The following is a 25,218-nucleotide window of genomic DNA, read 5'->3' as shown; positions in this document are numbered from 1 at the left end:
CGTAAGGGGTTTTCGTTTCGTAGAGAGATCTGGTGACATCATCATGGTTATCTTTTTGCTCAACAACGGTAATGGGTCCATATTTCACATTTTGTGTCGTGTCCAACCAAAAACCTGCCCTAGAGCAGTGCGAGGCTAATTAGTCCGATGGAAATTTCTCCCTCCTTCCTCCGTCCACCGTCCTCCAGCCCACATCCCTCTCGGTTTTGGTTTCGTTTCATTTCGTTTTGGTGCAACTTTTTTTGTTGTATATTTTGGTTTTAATTAATGGCAATGGTTTCGATGAAGGTGGACAAATTGTGGCAATGTGGAGTCCCTGGCATAGGTGAATGTGGTTTGCCAGAGGCACGCAATTAAAAATATACTCAGCATCACGTAATTAAGCTCTTAACCTATTGTCATGAAAATGTTTGAATTTTTGCAAAACATTATATTTTTCACTCTCGTCCTTTATCCCTTCTCCCGACCGTCTCGCTGTGCGTCGTACTCACCACTCCCATGCATCTAGATCACCTTAATTCACCCCCACCCAACTCCTACTCCTGCTCCTCCATCGCCATCATCATTATCATCATTGCCAGTAAGTTATAAAAGGGAAAATAATAAAATGTACATTATATCTATGAACTTGTTGTTGCTGTTGTATTTTTGTAGATATTTTTTTTTGGTATTCTGGGTATATCTACCCAGGAAGTTGAACAGAACACATTACTCGCATTCCATTGCCCAACATACCCCTACGCCTTACGTTCGCGGAGAGGGTGACATTTTTCCACCACATCGCATCGTGATGTAGCTGGAAGCTTGAAGCTGCCACAGAAGCAGCATAGAGCGAGGGCAGACACACAGAAAGGAATTTCCCAATTACCAGAAGTTGACTTTAAAATTTAAACAGCATAAACAAACATATTAAGCGTAATTTAATACGAGCATAAACAACGCGCTGGCAAATAACATTGCTGGCGCTGATGTAGCACGGCGCATTGGAAAAACATATATATTCTTAAAACCATACCCATAAGAACTCAAGGGGCGGGTGTAATAGGGGATGTTTTCTCTGTGATGGGAATGCGGGGTAATTCAACTTCAACCCCTGCTCCAGGCCACCATCAAACCACAGTATCAGATGAATATGGGACCAGTTGAAGAAAAATTCGAAAAGAAATTTGTTATAAGTACAAAAATATGCACGAGTATGTAACATTAACGTATTTATATGGAAATTCCATTCTTACAAGTTTCCCTTTTAATAAAAGATATTATTTATGTTATGAAAACTACGCCTTGAGTTTGTAGCCGAAATTTTGTTTTTTAAGAGGTAATTTTTGTATTAATTTTTCAATCAGAAAACAGCTCGACCAATCTGTATTCAAAAAGTTCAAACTACCCAAATATAACGCTATTAATTTTGAAAATAAAGGTTAGTTATAATTTTTGATTAACTGTGAGAAAAGATATCGAAGGCTAAATTAAAATTGAATTATTTCTAAAAATAAAATCATTTTTCCCTTAATGCTGATTTTGTTAGTTTGATTGTATGTTTGTTTGTTTGAACGCACAAATCTCAGGAACTACTAATCCAATTTGAATAATTCTTTCGGTATTGAATAGCCCATTCATTGAGAAGAATACATTTCATATATCATCACCTACGAATAATATGAGGCGAAAACCAATATACATTGTTTCAAAATCGGGAATTTTTTAGCTTTTGAGAGCTTTCACTCCGTGCGCTGCGGAAATGTTTAAAGTTTTGATATAATAATAAAAACAGAATTGTTTGCCTTTAATACTTTGAGGATGGTAGGATGAGTATTTTATTTAAACGAAGTTTGTTCCCAACGCATTTGATTTCTCGCTGGCTTCTTCAATTAAATTGTATTTTATATAATATGGCATTTATTCAAAATAAAACAACGCCAATATAATTTTGAAAAAAAAAAATCAATTTCCAGTTATAAAAATATAAAATTAGAAAAAATTAAAAAAATTATTTTACCTCGAAAAATGGCGTTTTTGAGAAAAACTGAACTGTTATATTTTTAAAAAGAAGTAAAATAAAAGAAATGGTACCCGTGTTCACACAGGCGGCGCCCACAATTTTTTCTCAAAACCCACCTCTGTCTATCAACTCCTACTCTCAACTCCCCGCGGTGAACATCGGTTGCCTAGTACCTCAGTGGAGATGGAACACCTTATAGGGCTTCTACGACTTATTCGGAACCCCGGCATATAAGGAGTGGTTTATTCGGCTGGCCGTCCTTGGAGTTATACTCAAGATCTGGCCCTCCAGGTTGGGGGTTGTGCCGTCGGGGTGACTTCCTGACCATGTTAAATATGCTAGTTGCGAAGCACCAACAAGCCTGGGATACGGACGGATATACTGTTGACAACCCAAGCGAACAAAATAAGGGCAACGAACTTCGGATCTACACGTGGAATGTAAGGTCTCTTAACAGACCATATGCAGCCGAACAACTAGCGGAAGCCCTAAACTGTTGCAAGGCAGATATTACACCACATCCAAGAAAGGCGATGGGATAGTCCGGGGTAAAGGCAAACTGCGATGTATACTACGGCAACTGCTACCGAGAACAAAGACATCGCCTATTTGGTAGTGGATTTGTTGTTGAACTAGACTCAGGCAAAAAGTCTTGAGTTTCAACAGTTTGAACGAGCGCATCACGACTATCCGCATCAAGGCTAAAGGCTGAGCTGTTCCCTGGCTATGAAATTAAAGTTATCTAAGGAGATTTTAAAGCTAAGCTAGGAAGACATCTTTAGTGACGCAATCGGAAGATACAGCCTGCACGACACAGCCTCCAACAACGGATTCAAGCTGATCGATTTCGCTACGGGGCAAGACGTTCTGGTGGCTAGTACACAGTTCACGAGAAGCGTGCGATCGAGGAGATAGAAGGATGTCACAACAAGAACGAGGTTCGTAAATTTTACCAAAAGGTAAAAAAAACCTCCCAAGGTACCAGCCACGAACCGAAGCCTGTAAAGGCGATCATAGGAACATAGTAGTAGAACCGCAGTCTATGTTGAGAATATGGTAAGACCACTTCTCCAAATTATACAACGGCGATGAAGAATCGAATTCCGCTGTAAAGGAGACGCAGATCAACAATTCCTCCTACCCGACCAGGGCGAATTGAAGTTAGCTTTATCTTAACTGGAGTCAAACAAAGCTGTTGGGGCTGACGGCGTCGCTGCCGAAATATTCAAAGCAGAAGTCGATGACTTCGTAGCGAGCATGCACCAACTCATTTTCAAAATATTTAGAAAGTCTAAATTACTCCAACTACAGATGCATCAGTCTCCTGACCATTGCATATAAGATCCTCTCTGCCGTATTATGTCAACAAGATGATTGGTCCTTATCAGTGTGGCTTAGACCAGGAAAGTCCACTAGCGACCAAATATTCACACTACGGCAGATAATGGAAAAAACCCAGGAGCTTCAAATCGATACCCACCACCTCTTTATCGATTTTTAATCCGCTTACGACAGAATCTATAGGGAAGAGCTTTACAGAGCAAACTCTAGTTTTAGCATCCCTGTCAAACTTATCGGTTTGTGCAGAATGACGATGGAGAATACACGCTGCTCTATCAAGGTTGAAAAACATCTCATTCGATGTCAAAAAAGTTTTAGACAAGGCGATGCACTGTCAAGCGACTTCTTCAATATCTTTCTGGAAAGAACTGTGCAAAACTTTACCGTCAACACTAGAGGCACAATTTTCCAAAGGTCCATCCAATCACTCGGATACGTAGATGATATTGACATAATTGGAATTTCAAAGCGTGATTTCAGTGGAGCATTGAAGATGGGTTTAGTGGTCAATGAGGGCAAGACCAAGTATACTCGTATGCTGTCATCAAAAAAGGAAATTAAGGAACGATGTCTTGGACAAAACGTCACCATGGACAGCTACAACTTCAAGGTAGTTGAGGACTTTGTCTACCTAGTCACCGCTAAAAACACAGACAACGATATCAGCACTGAAATCAAACGAAAAATAACTCTTGAAAATCTCTGTTTCTTTGGACTTAGAAAGCTATTGAGAAGTAAAATCCTCTCTCGAGCATCTAAAATCACCATCTATAAGACACTCATCATCCCGGTTGACATTTATGACGCTGAATCCTGGGCCCTGTCAAAGAATGATGAGAGCGTCTTAGGATGCTTCGAGAGAAAAATTCTTCGGATGATTTTGGTCCCGCATGCATAGATAGAGAATGGAGGAGAAGATATAACGATGAACTGTACGGGCTATACAGCGACACTGACCTAGTTAGCAGAATTGAAGTCCAACGGCTTAGATGGCTAGGTCATGTAGAGCGAATTGACATCAACGCTCCAGCCCGGAAGGTCTTCGAATCCAATCCCGAGGGACGGCGGTGCAGTAGAAGAAGACCGCGATTTAGGTGGCGAACTCAGGTGGGTGAAGACTTCAACTAACTTGGCGTGCAAAACTGGAGACAGCTAGCTAGGGAGCGAGCTGGCTTGAAAAGCATGTTGGTTGAGGCCTAGGTAGGCCCAACACTTAGCACTTTTATTTACCTTTAAATATACATTCACACCGCCGCCTTACTCACATGGTCTACTAGAGCAAATTGTTGTTAGTAAATAAAAGGTTATAGTGGGCCAACCTTACAAGAAAAATTAAAAAGTGGACAATTCTGTCATACATTATTTCAGCAAAACTTTAACCGTTTCCAAAACGCATCTCATGAAAGTTCTCAAAAAAGAAAATGTCCGATTTTGAAATATTCCTTATTGGTGTATAGTCCAAGCGAGATTTATCAATAGATGGAAAGAATTGGACTAGCAGTTCTTGAGATAAGCACGTGCAAACAAACAAACAAACAGCTTTATAATGTTAGTAAATTAACAAGACATATAAGTAGGTAGACGTTTTTTTACGTAGTACCCGTGGCATGATGGTAAGTGCGTTGGATTGCCATGCCAGAGGTGTTGAGTTCGATCTCTGCCTAAGCCATTTAAATTTTTTTCATGCTGCCTCTTGCGGGGAATTGACAAATTCTCCAAGAGTAAATCTTGTCATGAAAAGTGCTTTCTCAAATTAGCCGTTCGTATTCGATTGTAGGTCCCTTCCATCCCTGGCAACGTTACTCGCACGCAGGAATGGTTGAGAGTTGTAAGTCACTAGGCCCTACTTCTTAACAAACTGTTTCACCACCCAATATATACTCAAGTATAGAAGTTTACATAATGAACGTGTATTTTAAGTATTAAGTTAGCCTAAACTTAAGTTAGCAAACCCTTTTTACATACCCTACAAATACTTATTCGTGCATCTAATAAGTTCTTAAATCTACGAATCAAATCTTAAAATCTAACCTAAGCTGATTCTAATCATACTTAACCAAGCTGTTACTTAACAATTCAAGTTAAGCTTATTTTTTAATAAGCAAGAGCAGCCTTTAATGTCGTTAGAACGATAATGGGCATGTGTTAAGAATTGGCTTTAAGAAATATGAGAATGTGCACAGCATATCGATAACTCCAAAACAGGGTACATAATTATTTTGTGGTGGATCAATTTTGCATGAAGAAGAAAGTGTGTGTTTTTTTTTTTTTTTTTTTTAAATCATTTTTATTAATTCATTCTTAAACCTATCTTAAAGCTATACAAAAATTCATAAAACTAGCCTAATTATCCATAACTTACAACTAACTTAATGGTCCCATACGGACACTCTAAGTTAAACTATAACACTTACTACTAATGCCTTTCGGCCCTAAGATCTATTTTAACTTCAATTCAATTTTATTTATTTTCGTATTAATTAAAAAATTAAAAAAAAATAATATCAATATCCTTTTTATTTTTGCTTAAAAACTACTTAAATAAGGTCCCTAATATAAAACTTAAAACTAACTTAAACTACCTATTCTACCTATAAACTACTTAAAACTAGAACAACCACAGCAGCAAATCTAACTTTTTTTGTTTTTATATTTTACTGTCTTTTTTGTGTATGTTTTTTTTTTTTTTAATTTTGTCTGTTTTTTAAATTCCATGTTTTTTTTTTTTTTAATTTTTTTTTTTGTATTTTTTTTGTGCCACCATGCCTATTCTACTTAAAACTAAACCCTAAAACTATAAAACAAGTATGTAAGCCGGCCAAGGCTTAAACCCCATCCCGACTACCCACTGGTTCTCCTGCTTCACCCTATCAGTTCGGTCCCGTTCGGACACAGCCCTACTGAACCGAAGGAGCTCTGCTCCGCCTTGTGCCATGACGTCCCGATTGTACAGGAGTCGCCTATCCACGGTTCTTCGTCTGACGTGGTAGATTAACGGGACTGCCAATCTATCCTGTATCAGACCGCATTTGTCTAAAAAGAGGAATGCCTCTGGTGGAATGAAGCCGCTCAAGCGTGCACTCTCTAAATACTCGTCGTTCGGATAGAACGCCCCGAAAATTAAATTGTTGGTCGAAGACATAGCTCTTGCAATGTGACCTCGATTGAGGTTTATCACGAAATTGTAAATTCTATTGATTCGAGCTCCGTTGTATAGGACCTCGTTGGAATAGTAATGCACATAAGAAGATTCGGCTGTTCGATATAAGCCGGTACAGCGTCGTAAACACTGCCGCTCGAACACCCGAAACTTCTCCATCTGGGAAGGGGCAACGTTGAACCACACAGGACAACCATACACGATCATTGGCCGTATGAGGGCCATGTAGCAAATTACATTCACTCTGGGGTCAAGCCGACTGCTAAAAAACAGCCGTTTCGTCAGAGCGAAGGCTCCTCTGGCCCTGGTCAGAGCAGCATTTATATGTCTGTCGAAATATAAATACTGATCTAACCAGATACCGAGGTACTTCACTACACTTTTGCTCGCCAATGGCTGCCCGTGAAGATCAACGATGACCATCTTGCGCCAATTCTTACACGTATCCCTCGTGGCCCCAGCCAACGGAGTCCGGAACAGAATTGTCTCTGACTTCTGGACATTTATTTTCAGTTTCCAGTCGTCGCAATATCGCTGAATCTTGTCGAAATCACGCTGCAAGAGAATTCTAATAACCTCAACCTTTCGGGCCGTTCTGTACGCAATTAGATCGTCGGCGTACGCAATTGCCTTTGTAAGACTACCTATCAGATCGCTGGTGTAAATGCTGAAGAGAATCGGCGAATTCACCGCTCCCTGTTGAAGACCATTTTTAATTGAGAATGTTGTGGTAGAAGTTACATTACCACTTTTGACAACAAACTTTCTACCGTTAAGCATATCATAAAGTATATACAACAATGGCTTGCTTATGCCAAGCCTGCTCAGTTTTAGGTAAAGACCCTCTAACCATACGGTGTCAAAGGCCTTTTCCAAATCAACCAGAACAGCACCTGTGCATTGTTGTTTTGATTTATTCAATTGGATATCAGAAACGAGTTTAGACGCAGCATGAATTGTGTCATGACCCGCCTTGAACCCGAACTGATTATCCGGATTTATTTTGTTGTCCGCAGCCCACTTAGTCAGAGCCCTATTAATGATTTTTTCGAAAACTTTGCTGATGCTCGGAAGAAGACTTATCGACCGAAGATTTGACGGGTTGGAGTTGTCCTTTCCCTTTTTCGGGAGAGGATGAACCACAGCGGTCTTCCAATGCACTGGATAATATGCATTATTCAGTGCATTATTGAAGAGTGTGGTGTAAATGTCAATTGCTTCAGTTGGTAAATGTCTTAGTACACCGTTGGATATACCATTGACACCTGCTGACTTTTTATTTTTTATTGAATTGAAGATGAGCTGAAGCTCAACCTTCGTCACTATCAAGGGACTTGGTCCCGTTTGCTCGGCGATTATGGCATTTGCCAAGGAATCGTCATTGAACCGCATGAAACCGCTGTTCTCAGATCGCCATTGTGTCATATCATTTCGAAGGTAAAAGTGATTAAGTAGGGATCTGTTCCCCAGGTCGTGGTTGGGGCGAATGCTAACATTCACCTTGTACACTTGCTGGAAAGCAGCTCCCACCGCCTCCACTTTTTCCTTCGGATCTTCAATTATATAAAAGTCATCGTCAAAGATGGCTTCTTCTGGATCTATTTGCGCTGTCATGAGTACGTCTCTGTTTTCTTCGGTTCTTTGGAGTTTCAGACTCGGCAGGTCATTGTCGTTCTTTTTCCTGAATATCTTGTTGATTTTAGGGAACATAGCAAGAAAGTGTGTAGATATGTATGTGTATTTCAAAATAAAAACCTAGCATTGTTTTATGATTCTATTTATTTCTAGAACTAACTTGGATTTTACTAAAAATATTAACTATACTTTTATACGTTTAACTGGATAAAGCAATTTCTCAAACTCTACCAAACATACTAATATTATCAACCTCCGTTCTTACAACACCTTTTAACAAAACAAAACAATCTATACCACGTTATTTTCAAATTTCGCTCCTGCGTTAACACTCATTCCTTATAATGCTTTGGTAAAATCTGTAATTATCATAACTTGGCAACAAATTTTACTACTACTATATCTCTAACAATTCTTTTTAGCAACCAAATATTCTTAGGTTAAGTACTCTTTGAACAACAGCTTGGGGTTAAATTTTGAAAATTAACCGATATGAAAGGACATAACTCAGGGCCTCTGTGATGTCGCACAAAATACCTCAACATGAAGTTGAATATGTGGATGTCGTTATTTCTTCAACCTCACTTTCAATCTTTAAAAAAATACTCATCCCTTATATGAAGCTTGCATGAACGATGCTTTCCTAATAACAGTTAGGAAGCTAATGGCATTTTTCCAACACAAAAACCCACTGTTTCCATTTTTTTGTTAGTAGAAATTACAATTGATCCACAATTTTGAAAATAAATTTTTCTTCCATCAATATTTTCTATAAATGTGCTTCAATTGATAAGTTACAAAATCGATATTTAGAGCCATATTGTTGTTGTTCCTCTATTAAAAAATGAAGGAAGTCTTTTATGCGTGGTTTATATAACATTTGGTTTAGTGCCGATATCCATTTTTGCGGCAATATCAGAACTCGAGATGATATGGCAACATTTCACTGCAATGATTTCCAGGTTGCTTCGAAGTGTTCAATACTAAACCCTTCATTTTCAATAATTTTTCTATTCTTTCAAAAAATGTCTCGATTTTAAGTCCTGAATTTCTCAAGAAATGAATGTTTCAAGTTCTTCTAGAATCGGCTAAATTTCCGTCTTCATTTCCCTTTGTGCCTTTTTTCAGATTTAATCACATTCAAGTATCTACCATCAGCTCCTTAACTAATATAATATGACCCCACTAACGATACATGACATTAGGAACCGAAATGAAAGTCAAGTCGACAATCGACAAGTTACTATGTTCGTAGGTACGTTACATATCGTGTCGTAGATGTATCCTTTATTTTTTCCAAATAATTGCGAGTCCTTGTAGAGGTATTTGCTTATGTACATATAGAAAAACCCACACTACCAAAGGATTTTCGTTTTGCAATTTCATTAAATTCCAGCATCCCGCCATAAATCTTCCGATAAAGGTGGCACTATATACGAGCTTCACTGCTACAACAGGGGCTGAAGAGAACTTTTCACACAGGACGACATTTCGTTTTCCATGCCTTTCATATACTCTAAACGAAAGTAGTATAGCAAAAATGAAATGAAAAAAGGAACCATCAGGAAAATATAAAACACGACTCCTCGGCTCGGTTTGGTTTGGTTCAACTTTGTGTCCTCTGTGTGCACAGCTGAAGGAAAACCCATCCAGTTCCACCGCGAAAGAATGAGTTTTTTGGGACAAAAGTGTACCAGAACGACAAAGAAAAAACCGTACATATATTTTTGAAGAAAAGCAAACGGGAAAATTGGAAAAATTTTAGAAAAAAAAATATACCACAATCCTGGGCATTCTAAGAAGCAAACAAGAAGCGACCAAAAACGTATAACCTCTTCTATGAGGAAGCTTTTTTCAAAAAATAAAAAAAGGACGACAAGCGAGCAAAGTTATGCGATTTTCCTGTGTTTCTTTTTTTTAATTTTCCTATTTTCTCGTGTGCCCCCTCCTCCAGAAAGGCTTCCTCTGCTCCAGAGGAGTTCAGATGGAAAGGGGATAACCTAACCTAACCAACGCCATTCCATTATTGCTTCGCTGCTTGGAAAAGGAACAAAATGTCCTTGGCTCAAATAATAACACAAAAAATCGTTTTCCCATTCGCATGATTTTTTTTTCCTTTTTTCTTGTTCGCTTTTATATTATTTTCTTTCTTTTTGCAATTTTCTTTCTCGAGATGGAAGAAAAAATAACCAAACGTTCCCAACCCGAGGGATGACGAAATTCTTTTTCTGTTTTTTTTTTCGTCCTGGCCGACCAAACGTCGTCGTAGTCGACGATGAGGACGACAAAAGCAAACAAACACCAAAACAAGGATATGCCAGCCATCACTGCTGAAGCATAGCCTCCTCGCTCGCAAATCCTTGTGCAGTATTTTGATTGGTTCAATGGGTTTCTATGATCCTATGAGATGCTGCTGATGCTTCTACAGCTCCTCTTCCTCTCCGATTCTTGGAGAGTGCAGGACGCTGCTGCTACTGCTGCTCCTTTCTAGTGATGATGATGATGATATCGATGTAGGTATAAGGATGTGAATATACCTCTTTGTATAAGAAACAGGAGGAAGTGGAAGCTGCTGGCTTGGGTGATACAAAGATCCATCGAATCCTGGCAGATCCTACAGCCAGCTGCTATATTTATGCATTCCTCGCTCTGCTCTGGGAAAACTTTACTTTGACGATAATATTCTTTTTCGCTTTTATTTTTTGAGTTCGTTCGATATCTTTTCGAAGGATGTGGATGGAATAGTTTTCCGATATTCCTTTCTTATTTTCTTTTTTTTTGCTAAGTTTCTATATAAGCTTGAGAGTATCCTTGTCCCTGGGAAAACTATTGCCTTTTTGAAAGTTTCAGTCAGTTTAGACTTTTTTATTTCCTTTGTTTGGAATTTTTGTTTTCTTTTTCTTTTATTCGAATTTGTCCTGGGCTCTTATAGATCCTGTGTGATGGTCCTTCATTGATTAGAGTCCAAGTTTTAACTTCCGCCCACTTGTTATATACCAGATATGTATATCTTTCTATGTGGGATGCACTTTTATTCCCTTAAGAACATTTAAGAAGGAAAAGTGCGGTAAAGTATTGGAAACTGTTTTCATCTTGGAATTTTTTCGTATGGTTTTCACAAGAAGAAAATTTAAGTTTTTAGCTTGCTTTTTTGTACGTCTTATTTTAAGAAGTAAGTATACTTAAGATAAAAAAGAAACCTAAAGTTAATATTGATGCAGAGAAGAGAACAAGACTTAATGTGATGCATTAGTGGATTTTAAAAATGTAACATGGCGGATGATGTAGATGACGCAGATGTCCAGGATAAAAGATTTCTTTCCCAAGATAAATTTATACGTTCTTTTTAAAAAATACTTCTAAGGATATTTAAAATACTCACAGGCTTTTATGATAAAAGAAAGCTACCTAAGAGATCTTAATATCTAAAATTCTACGAAAGTAACGCAGGTATTTTTGGAGACACTTAAAAACATATTAAATAATGTTCATACAAAAATTTTGAATTATTTAAAAATTACAATTAAGGAATTAATCTGCACTTATAACTATATAATCCTTAAAATAGCATTGGTGAACTATTTTTAAATATTACACCAGCTTCCCTGTATTTCAAATCCTAAAGTTTGAGCTCTTCTACAAAAAGGCGGATGATTTAAAAAAAAATAAAAGCAATTTGAGATTATACCAAAACGGTTAATCATCCAAAGTATTGGCTAACATTTGGCAGTCTAACTACGTAAATTATTAAATCCTTTTGAATTGCAAAGTTAACACGAAACTTTAGTCCTATAGTACAAATTTATAATAGAAAAATTTCTTATTGTTGATTTGTTTCATCTTGAAATTAAAAATAAGTCGAAGCTTTTTTTAGAAGACGTTAAAGCTAGCTATAATCACAGCTTTAACTATCAATGTTCTTATCATTTTAGAACTGATATTTGAACAATAAGCAAAGCAAAGGTGTTTTTTGGTATGTTACTACTGGGGTTCCCTAATTACAAGATAAAGGGTCCTGTTGTTAAACCAGAAATAGACCATTATGTCATCTTTCACATTGGCATTAGCGGTTTAGAAATTTGTTGGCGCATTTGACCCATATGAGCTCATGCAGGTCAAGCCTTACACGATCCAAAAGGCCCATGATCATAAACCAGAAGCAGAAAGAAGTTAGACTTAAGACTTGGCCGAAGAAGATGCTTAGTTTCAAAAAAACAATAGACTTACCTTGACCGTTAATAGGAACATTTGATTCATCGCTTGACCACCAGGGAGCAGAACCCATCACAAATAATGGTTTGGTCAGCTTTATCTGCGGATGAACGATTTCCAATTGTCTTCATTGAACCTGGACATATTATTGGGAAAATGTTCTTAAAACTATTTGAAGCTGCATCGACGTTTCAACAAGACTCCGCACCGTCTCACAAAACGCGAAAAAACCAAGACTGTTTGAAAACAATTTTCCGAACTTCATATCCACCACACAAAGGCTGCCAAATTCTCCAGATGCCAATCCAATAGATTATTCTCTCCGAATCATTTTGGAAAGCACGGTCCAAACTAAAAGATTCACGAGCCTCACATGCTGGAAGTAAACCATTGTCCTTGAGTGGGCTAAGTTAGCGCAGTTAAGAGGATCTCCTTTCTCATGTATCGTGCACACTATGATGAGATTCCATTCATCGGGTATGCTTTCTTCCGATCATATTTTGCCTGCTGCTTTGAATAGTTCGGCAGCGATGCCGTTAGCTATAGCAGCTTTGTTGACTTAAGTTTAGATATAGCTATCTTCACTTCGTCAAGGTCGTGTAGGCGTAATTGTTGATCTGCGTCGCCGAGGTTGAGTGGTTCCTTGGGAGTTTTTTTAACCTTTTGGTAAAATTTACGAAATTCATTCCTGTTGTGACATCCCTCCATCTCCTCGATCGCGCGCTTCTCATGCTCTCTCTTTTTTTTCCGTCTAAGAAGGCGGTGTTCCTCTCTTCTATTCTGCTCGTAGAGCTCGCGAGCAGCTCTAGTCCTTTTGTGCAGCGCCGTTTTGTATGCCTCTTGTTTCGCTGCATGCGCTTGCCGGCATTCGTCGTCAAACCAGGGGTTTCGCTGTGGTGGCCGTGAGAAAAACCTAGCACTTCAGAGGCGGCTTCTCTGACGGGTGCAAGGCAATGTTGCCACTGGTTTTCAATGCTTAATGCAGGAAGCATAGGACTCCTTAAGAGGTTATTAGAGACTCGATCGGAAAAGGACATGGCAGTCTCTTGCGATTGTAGCCGTCTAACGTCAAATCTTCTCACAGTACTTCCTTGTTTTGGCTTGGATCGGGATATCCGTAGCCGTACCTTGGCCTCTCGGAATGTTCGGATATCCTGGATACTGGAGAAGTGTCGTGCGTCGATCGCAATGTGGTCAATCTGGTTGACGGTTGATTGATCAGGAGATTTCCATGTCCCCTTGTGGATATTAAGATGCGTGAACTGCGTTTTAGCTACCAGAACGTCTCGCCCCGCAGCGAAATCGACCAGCCTGAATCCGTTGTCTGAGGCTGTATCTTCCGATTATGCCACTAAACATGTCTTCTCTTCCTAGCTTGGCATTCAAATCTCCTAAGACAATTTTAATGTCATAGCCAGATCGCTGCTCATATGTCTTGTCCAAGAGCTCGAAGAATATGTCTTTGTTGTCTTCATCTTTTTCCTCTGTTGGGGCATGCGCGCATATTAGGCTTATGTTGGCGAATTTAGCCTTGATGCGGATTGTCGTGATGCACTCGCTCACACTGTTGAAACTCAAGCCTTTTTGCCTGAGCCTAGTTCCAACAACAAATCCACACCCAAATAGACGCTGTCTTTGTTTTCGGTAGCAGTCGCCGTAGTAGATATCGCAGTCTTTTAGTTTGCGTTTGCCCGGTCCATCCCATCGCACTTCTTGGATGGCTGTAATATCTACCTTGCAGCAGTTTAGGGCTTCCGCTAATTGTTCGGCTGCACGTGGTCTGTTAAGGGACCTAACATTCCACGTACATATCAGAAGTTCGTTATCCTTATGTCGTTTGTGTGGGATGTCAACAGTGAATCCGTCCGTATCCGAGGCTTGTTGGTGCTTCGCAACTGAAGGTATTTTCGTATATATTCGTGGCCAGGAATCCACCCCGACGACACAACCCCCAACCTGAAGGGCCTGATCCTTAGTATAACTCCAAGGATAGGGAGCCGTATAAACCGCTCCTTACAGGCCTGGCCTTCGAATATGTCGAAGAAGCCCTATAAGGTGTTCACTAAGTAGTTCAACCTTACTGGAACTGTAGACGCCACCGTTGATTGTATCTCGAGAATTCGTCCGCTGCCGCCTGGATAAGGAGAGGTGCCTTAGTGGAAACACCTCTACCCCACTCTCTCATTTGCTGTTCCCAACAACTTTCCACTGGGGTTGGAACCCAATCTCCAGATAAGGTACTAGGCACCCGATGTTCACCGTGGGGAGGTGAGAGTAGGACGCTTGTGTCCTCTTGAATGCACATGTCTACCATTTGAACATCCTATGAGCCAAGTTATCAAAGAAAAAACATCGCATATCAGAAAGCAATACTTTGAAAATAAAACTGATTTATGTTAATAATTATGATTCACGTGGTTAACAATAAAACGATTACTTACTTTTAAATCGTTATATATGTTTCAAAACCAAGTTGACGGTTTTGTTCAGGAGAATGTTTAGCCACGACTATAAAATACGTAGGAACAAAAACTGCCACTTTACAAATCTTTATGACAGGACGAAGTTTGTCGGGTCCGCTAGTCTTATAGAAAATGTTGTTATTAATATTTTCTTAGGCTATAAACAATTGAGAGAAAATAAAAACCTAACACAATCAAATATTATTTAGACCTAAAAACCACATTTTGAGTTAAATATCTTGAGGATAAAAGAAAATATTGACTACCAAGTTCTTTCATGCCATAGAAATATTGTTGTTTATGCTTTTTGTGATATTTAAAGACTAAAGACTCTAAAAATACATTTATTTAGCTCGAATACATCTACATACATATACATAAAACAACTTATACTTACATTTTGAATTATGTACATACTTTTTCAATAATTTCTCTTAACAATGAAATTTACTTGTATTTGTTTTGGAACAATTTTGCAAATGTTTGCTACAAGCTTTAATTTTTTAGTTCTACATCAAGAAAATAGTCTAATGTAATAATGGAACTTAACTTATAACTAAACAACTTCTTTTGGCGAGGTCACTCACATCGTAAAGGCCCAATTCTTGATGCTGTCTGCTTCTCTTACAGGTACATTTTTTCAGGACCGCAGTAGTCTACATTCAACAACCACTGGTGTCTTACCGGAAATAACATTACTTATTAAGTTCTTTGTTGACTTCTTTATTATAAGTATTCGATTTACCCATAAAATATGGTATAACAAAATATGAGACAAAACGGTATCATGCCACAAAGTCCAATGCAATAAGATACAAAACTAAATGTTGCACTCTTAAAAGCTCAATTAACTCTAAAATTGACATGCATGTGCTTATTTGGTGATCAAGCTAAGATACATTTTTTCCAAAAAAGCTTTTAGACAGAATAATTGATTGATATTTTGAACTGTAATATTAAATTCAAATAGTTTCTTTTATATAATTTACTTACACCCAAGGGGTAATTATTACCCTTAACAAGTTTAAGTTTTTAACACAGTAAGAACTTTAGAAAAATAGCACATTGGTGCTAAAGTTATAAATATTAGAATAGGAGGGGAAGACAGAGTTAAAACATTCCACACTCTCTATGTGCGGTTAACAAAAACGAACAAAATCTCTTTACTTGACAGAAGTCCGAAAATGAGTTCTAGGGCAAGCTCATGAGCATTCCTGAAAGTGCGAGTACTATGGCTGAACTATTTGGAGAGGGGGATGCAACTGGCTGATTCTTGACAGAATATTGTTTATAAAAATATCGGTAAGACAACAAAAGGCATTAAATATTGCGGTGGTGTTAGAGTGATGTAAGTGTTTTGGTTATATTTCTATCGGCCATCATTTTCAAAGCTCTTTTTTTGATACTAATATCCAAGTGGATAAATCTTGTTTAAGGGGCTAATATAATTACACATTTTTAAACAAAGCTCCATTATATTTAACGTACACATCATTGCTTGAGTCATTTAATGTTTAATGGTGAATATATACGACCTTTTTTGCCACTTATTTATTTATGAATCACACTTTTCATTTGAAAGACTTATGGCCAAATAGTCTGAGTGTGAATCATTCAAAAATATATACCAAACAATTCATAGAAAACATTGCAAATCGAAAATTAAACCGTCATATCCAAATAACGAGTAATTAACGACACATGAAATCTATTTTAAGAAGTTCTTTTCTGAGTCAGAATAAAAACCAGCAAAAAATTATATCACTTGCTTAATTAAGATCTAGTGATTTAAAATTCATGTGCTTGACTTTATTTTAATCTGATGCACTTTATTACTTTCAGCTTACCTATAATGACGTCAATATCTGCAATATCTAAATTAAATGGTATATAATCTGCCTAACAACAGGATTTTATTTATTAATCGCACTTGAATAATGTTTAAATTTTTGTTAAAATCTTATTAACTCTCTCTTACGTTAGTTTTAGCTTTGTTTTGCCCCAGCCTCTTGGAGAAATATTTCATTGAAAGCGTACTCATGTTTCCTTTACAATGTTTCATTTATTTATTTCCTGCTTTTTTTCTTCTTCTGTCTTATAAAACATCAGCCCAATATGTACCAATACCGATAAGGCTAAGGAATCTAACAAGGAGGAGTTGTACAACTCCTAGACGGAGCCTGTTCAGTTCTACATAACTGTCAAGCAATTGGTATCTGTTTATAAAACCAGCACGCAAGCTCTTCGAACCAGCAAAAGAAACCTAGTCACCATAGCAAAGTGAATTGTATACACGTGTTTAAGAAGCACTTCTAGCAGATGCTGGATAGGCGAATAGGTAGACGAAAAAACGAGCAAATAACCATGCAACCAGTCATTGAAGAGGTTAAGAAAGCAAACCACAAGCTTAAGAACGAAATCAGCAGAACTCTTCAAATATGTAGGTAATTTACTGGTAAGGTGCATGCACCAGCTCATCAACCAAGTTTGGTAAGAGGAAATTAGGCCCGATGACTGGTCAAATAGCCTAATAAGCCCAATCTACAAAAAACGCGATACTACTAGTAGGCCCTGCAAAAATTACAGAGGCACTGCTGCTTAACGTCCAATCAAAGATCCTATCCAACGTACTACGTAAGCGCCTTAAACCATTCTGCAACACTATTATCGACATATACCAGTGTGGCTTCTTTCTAGACAGATCAATGATATACCATGCATATTTTCATTAAAGCTTCAAATTCGGGAAAGACCAATTAATTACAAGTCGTTACTTACCATCTTTTCATTGAACGTAAAGCCACATACGATAACATAAGTCGCTAAGGGCTTCAGTTGGCGATATTTAAGTTCGGTATCCCGACAAAACAAAATACGCATTGCAAAGTGCAAACGGGTAACAAACTCATCGGAGCTATTCCAAAAAGATGCGGTATCATGTTATTTCTTCACCACAATCCTGGAGCAGAAATTGCGCAGGAGTGGTGTTAACCTGGAAGGCTCTATCTCACAACTTCTTGGCTATATAGACAACATTAACATCATCAGCCAATCCGAGCGAGCTGCTTTAGAAGCATTTAATTTGATAGTGTCTTGAAGTGAATGACGAAAAAACAAAGTATATGCTAAGACAAAGCGTTACTGTTGGTAGCTGTATTTTCGTGGTAGCCATGGAGTTCACCTATCTCGAAACAAATATCTATTCCACAAACGTTAGCAGACGAAAAACTTACCTAGTGAACTGCTGCTACTTCGGTTTGGTCAAACAAAAGAGTTCCAAACTCAGGCCAGTTAACATCCGATGCAGTGTGTGATGAGATCTTAGCTGAGTTGAATCACCTAAATAACTCAGCTTGCCCATCCGAATATCGGACATGGAAGGTCGAGCAGAAAACACTCTTGACTTGTTTCTTACCTCTGACCCTGATATCTACATTGATAGTGTTCTATCTCTTCTATTCACATCGGACCATTGTGTTAAATAAATAAATTGGGTGGCGCAACAGTCCGTTTGAGAACTAGGGCCTAGTGACTGACAACTCTCAACCATTTCTGTGTGCGGGTACTGTTGTCAGGGATGGAATGGACTTACAGTTTTAAGCCGAATCCGAACGGCTTTTTTCATGACAAGAATTACTCTTGAGAATTTGTCAATTCCTCGCAAGAGGTAGTACCCGTGAACAAACTTTAGGTGGCATAGGAGGGATCGAACCCAAGACCTCTCGCATGACAGTCCAACGCACTATTATATCATCAAATTTCTCGTGTCAAAACTGTCCTAACTTGACACAGAAAAAAGAGCTCCTAAAAGAACCAATACGAGAAAGCCAACTGGAACGGTCTCAATAATTATTTCAGGATCTTTTACTGGCAAATATGCTTCCTCGATAGTGACGTTGACACCAGCGCTGATTTGATCACAAGTTTAATTCTCCTGGGAATTAGAACTTTTATCGCGAACAGGGTTAAAAGCATCAAACCTAAGGAAAACGCATGGTTTGACTCCAGCTGTAAGGAAGTAAGTCTCCGTTGCTATAAAGCCAACCCTACTGAGTAAAGCCGGAAACATATTCGACGGACCGAATCTATACATAAAAAAAATTACGGCAAAAAATATTACAATGTCCGAAAAGCAGTACAAATGTTTATTCATTTGTAAAAAACATGAGGAATTCTTCGTCTTTCCTCGGCTCCGACGCTAATTCTAAATGACACTACTATTGTTAGATCTTTAGAGAAAGCTAATGCCTTTGCTAGGCAGTTCGCCGCCAATTCAAAGCTGAGTGTTATTACTTGAGCGCGTTAGTCATTCTAGGGGACCAATCTTTACCAATCGTACTGTGGCAAGAGTTCTCAAAGATCTCAACATTCATTATTCCGCTGGTCTGGATGTAATCCCCACTATTGTTCTGAAGAGGTGTTCTTCAACGCTGGCAAAACCACTGCATAAGCTTTTTCATCAGTTCTACTCCTCAGGTTTCGCTTCAAGTGGATGGAAAACTGTATTTGTCCAGCCAATCCACAAAAAAGAGGAATCATACTCACACTCTAATTACCGACCGATGGCAAATACGTCCCTTCTTTTTTTAAAGTCATGCAAACACTGATTTATTATCAGCTCAAGAAATGTATCGAAGATCGAAAGCTTTTTTAATGACTATCAGTACGGCTTTCAAAGCAATAGGTCCACTAGTGATCTCATGGTTCATCTCACCGAACAGTGGAACAAATCTTTATATCTTTTTGGAGAAAGTAAGATTATTGCACTTGATATTTCAAAAGCATTTGATAGGGCTTGGCATCAGGCTCTCTTATTGAAAATGCGTGCTTTCGGTTTTCATGAATCCCTTTATCATTGGATTATTAATTACCTTTCAAACCGTTCAATACAAGTAGTATTGGATGGATTCAAGTTTGAAAACCAAAATATAAATGCTGGTGTGCCCCAAGGTTCTGTTCTATCTCCAACACTCTTTCTTATTTTTTTTAATGACTTCCTGTCTGCAACTTCTAATCAAATATATTGTTTTGCTGTTGATAATACTCTTAGCTTTTCATACTCGTTCGCAGATTCACATCCCTCTTCTTTGGATGTGGAACTGCAACTACAAAATATGATAAGCTCATTAAATTTCAACCTAAAAGGCATTGTACAATGCGGCATAGAAAAACTGTGTGAAATTTAATGCTTCGAAAACCCAATGCTGTCTTGTATCATTAAAGCGAGATTTACGCCCCTTGCCATTATCCATAGATCACAATATTCTCGGAATGTGTGGAACGATCACATACGCGATGTCGCCAAAAATTCCGAAAGATGTTTGGGTTTCCTTAAGCGATGTAAGAAATATTTCACCCCTTCTGATCTGGCTGTTTTCTACAAGACTTACATACGTCCAAAGCTTGAGTATCACTCCCATATCTGGGCTGGTGCTCCTGCAACTTACTTAAGCCTCTTGAATAGTATTGAACGCAGAACATTTAAATTGATAGGTGATAATATCATCATAAGTTCATTTACTTTGCTTGAACATCGTCGTAAGGTTTCTTGTTTGACTATTTTGTACCGTTATTTTAACGGTTTATGCTCTAGTGAAATAGCATTCCCCCCCTTAATCAGTTCAACCGTAATACTCGCGCTTCTAGGAATGCTTATCAATATACCCTCGAGCCCAACTTCGGTCGTACTGTCAAGTACAGAGATTCTTTCTTTAGCCGTACTACGCGAATATGGATTGCCTTGCCACACTCTGTCTTTCCCAGCCATTGCAATATTCAGGAATTCAAAACCAATGTGCACCGACACCTCCTTTCAAACCCTCCCTCCTCTTCCTAGTGCTCACACTGTGTCTCTGCATATTAAGGGTAGTAAGCACTTGCCCTAGCCAACTAGAGGAAACTTGCAAGGCACTGTAAACGATGGAAGAACGCAATATTTCTGGTTAAGACTATCAATGGATCGGGAGATGGATAAGTAAGTAGGTATTAAGTAGTTTTAAAAATCTGTTACAAGTTTTATAAAAATGGAAAATTATCACATCAAAGGGCAAATAATCAAGTTTATATCGAGGCTTTCTTGATTACTTAGATGCAGTTAAACTACAAGAGCCCGAGGAAGCACTGAAATAGCAGATATCAGTTATATTTAATAACTGCTTCCACTATTTTCATAGACGTTCTTTAATTGATATGTGGGTAAATATCAACCAATACTTCTTTTATGGGTTTATTCTCCTTTTTATGCCATAATAGCTGCCCCTTTCCTTCACTTAAATAGCCACAGAACAAAAACTTCTTAAACATTTTTATTTTCTCATCCATCACCATTAGAAGCCGAATACACATTTCCAGACTAATTTATCCACACATTTGGCTTCTTCCCATATATCCCTTTAAAAACATACTACGTATATATTGCTTTTCTATAAACATTAAGACATTTTATCCATTACCTCGGGCACCACCTTCAGCACCACTTCCCTTTATAACTTTGCAACAGAAAATTCAACATTTTATACGGGAGAAGTATTGTATATTTTGTTGGTAATGCCATTTCTATTGCCATTGCCATTGAAATACAATGACGACGACGATGAGCCCAGGAACTAAGTCCAATCATCAATTTATTAAGATTTAGAGTCCCCTAAGTACGAATGGGACACCTATTTTCTTCTATATTCTCGAAGAGCGCCGCAAAACGGGAAGAGAAGACGCGCATATCAACCCAAAAAAGGACTTTTAATGGGACTCTTCTTTAACCCAAATGGTCACTTCGATATGTTGCATTGTGATTTATTTATGACACAAACATGCACAGGCAAACTCCAAGGAAAAGGAGACTCTTGAAAGAGCGCATATATGTATAGAAGTATCCCCAAATGCATTTCCCAGTATAGCCGCAGCAGTCACAATCCATTTATATCCATCTCCTCCGCCATCAGGCAAAGGATATTCTGTGCTTCTGTCTCTTCATATAACTATATACGGGGATATAGGTGGATGTAGAGAATAACCTACCGCTTCAGCTTCTGGCTGATGGTCTAAAAAGTTTAAAAGAAAAAACTTCTCTCAAAGAAAAACCATCCAATCTCATCTCTGATGAAGAAACGACATCTCTCTAGCTTCCGAACCGAAAAAGGACTTAAAAACAAAGCCCAGGATGAAAGAGGAAAACCAAACAAGAAAAAAGAAACCTAAATTCTCACAAAAAACTGGGCATATAAAGTCGTTTGGTCTTTGGGTCTTTTGGTCTGATGGTCTGGTCTGGTCCAGCAAACGTCCGCATCCTCATCCGCACCGAACAGCTACAGCTAGCGATGCTATATCCTTTCTCTTGCACATTCATCCAATCTCCAGGACTAGCGCATAAGGATACCGCAGCAGCAATAGCAGCAGCAGGACAGAACACACACTGACTCTTACACCAGGACAAACGACCCGACCTCTTTTATCAGGGATTCTTCATTTCAATCACATCAAATGCAGACATTTTTGTTTGTGACATCACCATCCACCCACCCACCACCTTCACTTCACCGTTAGAGAGAGAATCCTGAATTGAAAAAAAAAAAAATTTTAAAATGCACAGAAAAGAAATCCCGGAGGGTGGCCAAGCTAAGTCAAGCCAGCACAGCACAGAAGGATATAGAAGGATTCTTCCTGTGTACATATATGCAAAGCAACAAAACGAGGGGAAAACCAGTCATATACGAAGATGAACATGAACACATCTCCCATCGTTCTGAGATTCCTTGTTTATACTAATCGCCTGAAGGACAACCGGATTAAAAATAAAGTCCTTAAATTTATTTGTTATTCTTCATAAAAATTAGTCTTAAAGCCAAACAACTGCCGTAGTTTTTCTGTAGTTCCTGGTGCTTCGTCTTCTCAGCTGATGGTCCACATTTGCTGTATTGGTCCCAAACCATTGAGGATTTCGAATGCCAGGTCAGAGGTACACTAAGGGATTTTTCTAGAATTCAAAAATCAAGTAATTATTATTTATTAGAAATTTCCGGAATCGTTAATCAGTTCACTTACCAGCTTGACAAGTCTTGCAAGTCATTTTTTATTCAGTCTTATTTTTGGGGGGTTTTAATATAAGAGAAGGTTTTTAAAAAACACCACCAACTATTTTTGTGTCGCTTTTATGAGGTCTAGATTGTTTTAAGTTTAAATGATGAGTGTGAGTGTTTTGTACCTTTGTTCAAGTTTTATTTATTACGTTAAGGGAAAGTCTAAAAAAGAGTACTGTGCGCAATATAATCGTATATTGAATTGATAACTGCCTGTTATTAGGTTTTGACAGATTAGATAAGAAGGTAAAAATCTTTAAAAACTAAGTTTATTTGCCCATAGCAAAACGACGAGAGGCGAGGGGCTGGCGGCGCGCGGTGCGGCGTTATAGACAACGCGCAGAAAGTTGAATGTGCGTTCTAAGATAATTTCATCAGATGAAAAAAGGCATATGTGGGCATTTAGGACAATCGTAATCTATGGATGGAAAACGGACAGTCGAAACCTCGTATATACTGTTTACCAAAAGTATTGATGTCAAAAAACGGGTGTTTTTTAGAGGTTAAGAGAAAGTTATGGTTTGAATGATTTTCGGCATGCCAACTACTTAGATGGAACCATAAATTTTGGAATCGATTTTCGCTTTTTACACCTGGGGAACATTTTGCAACCGGAAAGATTACTAAATACATGTGAAATGGTACGTATTTCGACCTTACAAATATATAAAATTAAACGTTAAATTAGAAACGAGAGTTGAATTCCCCAAGATCGAAAATAAACGTTTTAATTATTTTTAAGTCGGTTGAATGTAGTATCTATGGCAAAAGTTCCATGTCTTCCGACTGAATAAAGCTTCTTTTAGCTTTAAGGGGCAAATAGACACTACACTTGTGTGTACACAGGTGTGCTGACACCCAATGTGACATTCCGCCACACAAGACACACCTAATCGTACACTCATTAGTTGTGTAAGAGATCTCAATGAGGAAAGATAATAATGAGTGACTTAGAAGCTTAAAGCTTTTATTGAAACAACTTACAACGCACCAAACTCAACAATGATTTAAATGCAACTGAATAGTAAATGTGCGCGCATCACATCACATCGATCGAGACACCGACACAAACAAATCAAAAACTTTTCATTTTACTCGCTCCGAAAATCGGTGTCTGCTCCAGGCCAGAAACAGCACACATTTCTGCACACCAACACAACTGTGAACACAAGTGTGGTGTCTTTTGACCGTCTAACAGCCCTGAAAGTGTGGATGGTGGCATTATCTTGTTTGAAAATCCAAGGCAGAGGTCCAAAAGCGTTTATGTCTGAAACACAAACACGCTTCGGCTTCAAACCCCAAATAATGAACGAGAAGAACTAATGGCTGACACACAAACAGTTCTGGACTCAAAAAGAAACACAATTATTCTTTTGACATTTCGAGCTCTGCTCTGAACTAAAAAAGAAAAACGCGAAATGATGAACGACTAGAACTAATGGCTGAAACACCAACATCTTTCAGAGCTTCGAATTGGTGTTTCTTTTTTAGTTCTGAACATGTTCAGGGCACGCTCTGTGAGCTCAGAATAAATTAACAGAGTAAACGGAGTAAAATGCTGAACACAAACAATTTGATATTTGAAAGCCGGGAAATTAAAAAACTTATCGTCGAAACATTAAACATGGCGGAAGAGGCTAGTCGATTTAGTGCAGAAGAAAAGATAATTTAGAAAAAACTAATTGCATATAGTATTTTTATGAATCAAATGTATTTAAGGATTCAAATGGACCAACTTTATGACTGTTTTATTAATTAATTTGATTAAAGAAAATTTTGTACGCCTTCAAACACGACATTTAAAATCATGACAGTTTATTGCTCAAGTTGATTCATATAATTAAATCAGAGAGCTCTGAACATACTCCGCTCAAAACTCTACTCAACTCTACTCTGCTTGCTCCAACTCTGCTCAGTGCTCAGCTCTGAAATAAAAAAGAAAAACGCCAATTGTGGACAAAAACTCCGAGGCGACTCACAGTGGGTCCTCTCCATATAAAACAGTGCTCAAAATACAGTTTTTAATTTTTTTGGATAAAAATAAAATAAAAGTTCCAGATCAATATTAACGGTGTAACACACGTCATACGTAAGAATCACCTTCTCTCTTGGTCTGGCGGCCAAGTTACGGTACTTCAAAGTCGACACTTTTTAATTGTTTTTGATTCACATATGCAGTGTCTTGATCTAGTGGTTGAAGTTTTTATTTTTAAAAGTTAAATTGTTAAGTTTAAAAAAAATTAAATATATGTCGATTGTTGATGAAGGTATGTAGATTCCAAATTATATTTTTTTATTATTAAAAGTGTTTTTATGTATATAAAGTACATC

The 25,218-nt window shown here is 38.1% G+C and overlaps 1 long non-coding RNA gene across 1 annotated transcript; it reads right to left on the bottom strand.

Moving 5' to 3' along the window:
• Positions 1 to 22,596: 22,596 nt before the first annotated feature.
• On the bottom strand, positions 22,597 to 23,063 carry LOC129942330 (uncharacterized). The gene is made up of 2 exons (XR_008781018.1): positions 22,853 to 23,063; positions 22,597 to 22,784 (listed from the first exon to the last, which is right to left on the bottom strand). It is a non-coding gene; the product is annotated as an uncharacterized LOC129942330 (long non-coding RNA).
• Positions 23,064 to 25,218: the final 2,155 nt, after the last annotated feature.

Source organism: Eupeodes corollae, chromosome 1, assembly GCF_945859685.1.
Source record: "Eupeodes corollae chromosome 1, idEupCoro1.1, whole genome shotgun sequence".
Taxonomy (NCBI): Eukaryota; Metazoa; Arthropoda; class Insecta; order Diptera; family Syrphidae; genus Eupeodes; species Eupeodes corollae.
The sequence above is the reverse complement of the archived record's forward strand: the minus strand, read 5'-3'. Positions and strand labels throughout refer to the sequence as shown.